We start from the raw sequence: 5,268 nt of genomic DNA on the forward strand, positions 1-5,268 counted from the left end.
CATGCTTGAGTATAAATTAGTCATTCTTGGCTCAGGAGGTGTTAGAAATTCTGCTTTGACTGTACAATTTGTACAAAGAACTTTTGTTGAAAAACATGATCCTACAATAAAAGATATTACAGAAAGCAAGTTGAAACAGATACACAACTCTGTATGCTTGAAATATTGGATACTGCAGGAACAGAACAATTTACAACAATAAAGCGTTTGTACATAAAAATGGAAAAGGCTTTGTATTAGCTTATACCATCCCAGCACAGTTCACATTTTATGATTTACAAGATCTGAGAGAACAGATTATTCAAGTTAAAGACACTGATATTGTCCCAATGATGGTTAGTAATAGGTGTGACTTGGAAGATAAAAGAGTTGTAGGGAAGGAACAAGGTCAAAATCTAGCAAGACAATGGAACAACTGTGCATTCTTAGAATCTTTGGCAAAATAAAAAATAAATCTTAATAAGGCCAGGCATGGTGGCTTATGCCTGTAATCTCAGCATTCTGGGAGGCCGAGGCAGGTGGATCACCTGAGGGCAGGAGTTTGAGACCAGCCAGGCCAACATGATGAAACCCTGTTTCTACTGAAAACACAAAATTAGCCAGGCGTGGTGGCACATGCCTCTAATCCCAGCTACTCGAGAGGCTAAGGCAGGAGAATCGCTTGAACCCAGGAGGTGGAGGTTGCAGCGAGCTGAGATCATGCCATTGTTTTCCAGCCTGGGCAAAAAGAGTGAAACTCCATCTCAAAAATAAGGTAATGAAACTTTTATGACCTAGTGTGACAATTAACAGAAAACCTCCAGTGCCTGGGAAGGCTTGCAAAAAGTCATCATGTCAGCTGCTTTAATATACTAAATGCACTGTAGCTCTGAGCCAGGTCTGAAGAATGTTGCCCAATTCAGCAGTGCCTGAGCAATTCCAACTTTGTTAAACCTACCAACATCTTAAGTGGACTCTCTTGTGGTGGTACCCTTTAAGAGACAGATGAAAGATGCCATATCAGTTTGCACATTCTAATAACTTTCCAGTAGCACAAGAGAGATTTTTACTTATCTAATAGTTGTAGAATATGCAGCTGGTAAAACCAGAAGCTACCTCCAGTATTACTGCTAAGAGACATTCTTCATCCACCAATGTTGTACATGTATGAAAATGGTGTACTGTATACTTGAACATGCCCCATGCTTTGTATTGGAGAGTACAATAATGCAAATTCTAAAACCACCACTATTTTAGCATAAAAAAGGAAAGTCCAAAGAGATCCTATACAGACTGCTCTAGATACCTTTGTTTTGTTGATACGTGTAGCTTATCATATTTTTTTTAAAAAATTCAAGATCATTATCATTGTACAAAATAAGCATTTTGATTAACACAGCTATATAGTTTTTTAATTTTTTAAAGAGAAACTATGAAGGCCGGGCGCAGTGGCTCAAGCCTGTAATCCCAGTACTTTGGAAGGCCGAGACGGGCGGATCACAAGGTCAGGAAATTGAGACCATCCTGGCTAACACAGTGAAACCCTGTCTCTACTAAAAAATGCAAAAAAACTAGCCGAGCGAGTTGGCGGGTGCCTGTAGTACCAGCTACTGGGGAGGCTGAGGTAGGAGAATGGCGTAAACCCGGGAGGCGGAGCTTGCAGTGAGCTGAGATCTGGCCACTGCACTCCAGCCTGGACGACAGAGCGAGACTCCGTCTAAAAAAAAAAAAAAAAAAAAAAAAAAAAAAAAAGAGAACTATGAAGCAGTGATCTTGTCTTTAAAATATGATACTCCTTTCAGTATAATATCTTAATTTGAAGATGTTGCCTTTAATATCTGTTGGGAAAGAAATGTTCAGACTTTTCAAATCTCTTATTATATTTTTCCTTTTTTGTTTACATAGGAAAAATGTTTATAGCTGTGTGTACAGTAAGAGTCTACAACAAGAAGTGGATATTTTCAAACAATTTTTTAATGGTTTAACAATTTTTCTAAATCTTTCAGGCTTCTGCAGCTATGGATTCTCACTGTGAATCCCTTGCTTGCTCATGCATATTGTATTTGCAATATGAAATATACAGGTTTAGTATTTTTGCCTGTTATTGATTGTTTCACATGTGTAACATTTTGGTTGACATGTTAAATGGTGGATGAGTACTGTGGATGTGAATGTGGGAAGTAATTTTAATCATGTGTAATTGGTCAAAAGGGCTAATTTGCAGTACCTGTTGTTGTTTTACCTAACAATGCCTTGTTGACTTGTATGCATTAATGTTTGGATGTAAAGGTTGTATATCTATCCAACAAAGAGCCACAATATTTAAATAGATCAACCTAATGTTACAACTACTTTGAAATGGCCAAATGTAAACTAAAAGCCCTAATTAAGGTGGTGCAACTTTCCATAACTTAGCATCAGTAGTTCAATAAATTTGGATTGCCATGCAAGGGTTTGCATTATTGAAAAAAAAAAAAAAAAAAAAGGCACACACACACACGCACTCATTATTTTAAACTGATAACAACTTAACACTATTTGCATAAATAAGCAAAAAGAAAGCTAATAAAAAGTCACCTTAACTTTATCCCCCTGCTCTTTAACTTTTTGTTATTTCTATTTATATTTTATTGTACTATGTCTTGAAAAAATGTAGTTATTACTTTTGATTGGTTTATTGTCCAGTCTTTTTTTTTTTTTTTTTTTTTTTGAGACAGAGTGTTGCTCTGTCGCCCAGGCTGGAGTGCAATGGTGCAATCTTGGCACACTGCAACCTCCACCTCCCGGGTTCAAGTGATTCTCCTGCCTCAGCCTCCCGAGTAGCTGGGATTACAGGCAGCCGCCCCCATGCCCAGCTAATTTTTGTATTTTAGAAGAGATGGGATTTTACCAGTTTGGCCAGGCTGGTCTCAAACTCCTGACCTCAGGTGATCCACCCACCTCAGCCTCCCAAAGTGCTGGGATTGCAGGCGTGAGCCACCGTGCCCAGCCCTATTGTTCAGTCTTTTACTTAGGATAAGAGTATTACATACCACAATTACAGTGTTATAATATTCTGTGGTTACCATTATACTTACTATTAACAGTAAGTTTTGTACCTTCAGGTGATTATTTATTGCTCATTAATGTCCTATTCTTTCTGATTGAAGTACTCCCTTTAACATTTCTTGTAGGATGGATCTGGTATTATCATAGAGTAAAAGGATTTTTTCCTTCAGCACTTTAAATGTATCACGCCACTCTCTCTTTGTAAGGTTTCCACCAAAAAGTTTGCTGCCAGACATACTGGAGCTCCATTGTATGTTATTTGTTTCTTTTCTCTTGCTGCTTTTAGGAGTCTGTCTTTGTTTTTTTGTATTTTGTTTTGTTTTGTTTTGTTTTTGTTTTTGGGGGGTTTTTTTGTTGTTTTTTTACACAGAGTCTCACTCTGTCACCAGGCTGGAGTGCAGTGGCACAATCTCAGCTCACTGCAACCTCCACCTCCCAAGGCTCACTGAACCTCCCTCCTGAGGTTCAAGTGATTCTCCTGCCTCAGCCTCCCAAGAAGCTGGGACCACAGGCACTTGCCACAACCCCCAGCTAATTTTTGTATTTTTAGTAGGGACAGCGTTTCACCATGTTGGCCAGGATGATCTCAATCCCTTGACCTCATGATCTGCCCACTGTGGCCTCCCAATGTGCTGGGATTACAAGCATGAGCCACCGCACCCAGCCTAGGAGTCTTTCTTTATCCTTGACCTGTGGGAGTTTGATTATTAAATGCCTTGAAGTAGTCTTCTTTGGGTTAAATTTGCTTGCATAACCTTCTTGTACTCAGATATTGATATCTTGCCCTAGGTATGGGAAGTTCTAGGTTATGATCCCTTTGAATTAAACGTTTTACCCCTATCTCTTTCTCTACCTCCTCTTTAAGGCCAATAACTCTTAGGTTTGCCCTTTTAAAGCTATTTTCTAGATCCCATAGGCATACTTCATTGTTTTTAATTCTTTTTTCTTGTCTCCTCTGACCGTGTATTTTCATAATAGCCTGTCTTCAAGCTCACTCATTCTTCTGCTTGATCCTTTCTGCTATTAAAGGACTCTGATGCATTGATCAGTATGCCAATTACACTATTTAGCTCCAGATCTTCTGCTTGCTTCTTTTTAATTATTTCAATCTCTTTGTTAAATTTATCTGATGAAATTCTGAATTCTTGCTCTACATTATCTTGAATTTCTTCGAGTTCCTCAACACAGCTGTTTTGAATTCTGTGTCTGAATGGTCACATATCTCTGTTTCTCCAGGATTGGTTCCTGGTGCCTTATTTAATTCATTTGGTGAGGTCATGTTTTCCTGAATGGTGAACATTGAGGCTAGCAGATATTCTTTGGTGTCTGCGCATTGAATAGTTAGGTATTTATTGTAGTCTTCATTGTCTGGGCTTATTTGTAGCTATCCTTCTTGGGAAGGCTTTCCAGACATTTGAAAGGACTTGCGTGTTGTAATCTAAGCTGTTCTGCTTTAGGGGGCACCCCAGTCCCAGTCACACTGTTGTTCTTACAGACCATAGAAGTACTGCCTTGATGGTCTTGGACGAGATCCAGGAGAATTTTCTGGATTACCAGGCAGAGATTCTTGTTCTCTGCCCTTACTTTCTCCCAGACCTACAGAGTCTCTCTCTCTGTTCTAAGCCACCAAGCACTGGGGGTAGAGTGACAAAAGCATCCCTGTGGCCACCATCACTATGACAGTGCCAGGTCAGACCTGAAGCCAGCACAGCACTGGGTCTTGCCCAAGGCCTGCTATCACCACTCCCTGGCTGCTGCCTATGTCTGCTCAAGTTCCTGAGGCTCTACAATCAACAGGTGGCAAAGCCAGCCAGGCCTGTGTCTTTCCTTTAGGGAAGTGAGATTCCCCCAGGATTCAGGTGTGTCCAGAAGTGCCATCCGAGAGTCAGGGACTAGAGTCAAAAACCTGAGACGTTCACCTGGTGTTATACTGTATTATAGCTGAGCTGGTACTCAAAGTACAATATGTAATCCTTCCCACCTTTCCCTTCACTTTCCAAAGGCACAGGAGCCTCACTCCAAAGCTACCACCACCCTTGGCCATGAGGAGTACCGCCAGACTAACACTGATGTTCTTGTAAGGCGCAAGGTCTCTTAAGTCACCTTGTGGTGAATGCTTCCTGGCCTGGGGACTCACCCTTCAGGGTACTGGGCTCCCCTCTGTCCCAGGGCAGGTCCAGAAATGCTGTCTAAGAATCAAGTCCTAGAATCAAGGACCCCAAGAGCCCACTTGGTGCTCTG

General features: G+C 40.6%; 1 pseudogene; it reads left to right on the forward strand.

The window, feature by feature from the left end:
- LOC119625201 (ras-related protein Rap-1b-like) lies at positions 1-847 on the forward strand (annotated as a pseudogene).
- Positions 848-5,268: the final 4,421 nt, after the last annotated feature.

The sequence above is a fragment of the Chlorocebus sabaeus genome, chromosome 13 (assembly GCF_047675955.1).
Source record: "Chlorocebus sabaeus isolate Y175 chromosome 13, mChlSab1.0.hap1, whole genome shotgun sequence".
Classification (NCBI taxonomy): Eukaryota; Metazoa; Chordata; class Mammalia; order Primates; family Cercopithecidae; genus Chlorocebus; species Chlorocebus sabaeus.